At 50.8% G+C, this 1,742-nt stretch overlaps 1 protein-coding gene and 1 pseudogene across 8 annotated transcripts in view; one reads left to right on the forward strand and one right to left on the reverse strand.

The window, feature by feature from the left end:
- The window catches only part of PTK2 (protein tyrosine kinase 2), a 245,595-nt gene that overhangs the window by 201,603 nt on the left and 42,250 nt on the right, over positions 1–1,742 (reverse strand). The gene's annotated exons all lie outside the window — the stretch shown is intronic.
- Positions 1,572–1,673, forward strand: LOC144219925 (U2 spliceosomal RNA; annotated as a pseudogene).

A 1,742-nucleotide genomic window follows, 5' to 3' on the forward strand; every position in this document is an offset into this window, starting at 1 on the left:
AGACGTGGGTGGGGGGTGGGGGGGAGTGCTTACCACTGACCAAGTAATAAATATCAAAAAATAATCAAGGAACTATTTACTTTAATGTTAACACCCTCCAAACGAACTGTGAAGCTTCTACTGAACATGCATATGCACGGCCAACTCAATCCACCCTATCAAGAGGGTGAGCAGTCACCGCAGAGCCGGCAGCAAAGTGCCCCGTTGCAAGTGAGCCGCCAAGGGGCGCCTGGGCAGCTCCGTCAGTTAAGCGTCTGATTCTTGGTTTCGGCTCAGGTCATGATGTCACAGGTTCCTGAGTTCAAGCCGGCATCGGCTCCACGCTGACAGGGCAGAGTCTGCTTGGGATTCACTCTCTCTCCCTCTCTCTTCCCTCCCCAGCTCATGCTCTCTCTCTCTCTCCTTCAAAATAAATACATAAACTCAAAAAAAAAAAAAAAACCAGCAGCCAGCAGGGAGACCATGGGCACCCGTGGGCCGTCAGGCTGTGCAGGAAGGCCCGCGCCTCCTCCACCGCCTGCACACCCACCCCACCCCATTGTCAGGAAGTAGTGGTGGCATCGCGGGGGTCCACTCCTCCCCCCCCCCCACACACTCTAAGTGGAGCCATGAGGAAGGTGGCTTCTTGCCTCAAGCACAGCTGCCCAGGGGCCGGTTTCCTTAGTCGACAGCCTTCCTCTCTGCTTTTGCCACACTGGTATCAACACACATTATTCTAATTTGCCAAGAAACTTGCAGTCATTTTTCCAATTCTCCTCTAAAACTTTTCATAATTAAAAAAGTTAAAACCAACCTCACACCTATTCGGAGGACTACTATTTCCAAAAACTGGGAAATAGGAAATGGCAACCGTTGGCCTGGATGTGGAGGGGCGGCAGCCCTGTGCACCGCAGGTGGGAACGTGAGATGGTGTGACCCGTGCTGCCGTCGCCTCGGAAAACTAAGGGGACGGTGTTCCAGATGTGCAAGAGAAAAAGTTCCAGAGACGTGTTTCTCAACAATGTGAGTTATGTGACACTACGCAACTGGGCACCGTACGTGTGTACACACATGGCTGAGATGGTTAAGTGTCACATTACATGGTTTTTGTCTATCACAATGAAAAACTTTCAAGAGTGTTAAAACTGCTTTGAAGGAGTGTCCCTCGTTTATGTTACAACAAACAGGCGAATATGATCATGTCTACTCCTGCAGGTGAGGGGGAAGCCTCGAGGCGGGAGGAACATGCCCGAAGCCCAGAGGCAGGAGAGGGACAGATGATCCTTGGTCCTTGGGTGAGGCCAGGATACTAATCCAACACCACAAGGGAGCTTCGTGTGCCCTTTTTAAAAAGTGAACCCGTGGGGCGCCTGGGTGGCTTAGTCGGTTAAGCATCCGACTTTCGCTTGGGTCATGATCTCGCGGTTTGTGGGTTCGAGCCTCGCGTCGGGCTCTGTGCTGACTGCCAGCTCAGAGCCTGGAGCCTGTTTCAGTCTGTGACTCCCTCTCTCTCTGACCCTCCCCTGCTCACGCTGTCTCTCTCTCTCCTAGAAATAAATAAAACATAAAAAAAAAAAAAAAGTGAACCCGTAATTGCTTCTTGGCCTTTTGGCTAAGATCAAGTGTAGTATCTGTTCTTATCAGTTTAAAAAGTGAACCCATAATAAACTCTGAGATAATCACCAAAAGCCACTGTGCAGATTAACAGTAAAAGCAAAGGTCACTGGGAACAAGCTGGGAGGCCGCAGGCGCTGCACCTCCTC

The sequence above is a fragment of the Crocuta crocuta genome, unplaced genomic scaffold (assembly GCF_008692635.1).
Source record: "Crocuta crocuta isolate KB4526 unplaced genomic scaffold, BGI_CrCroc_1.0 scaffold119, whole genome shotgun sequence".
In the NCBI taxonomy this organism is placed as follows: Eukaryota; Metazoa; Chordata; class Mammalia; order Carnivora; family Hyaenidae; genus Crocuta; species Crocuta crocuta.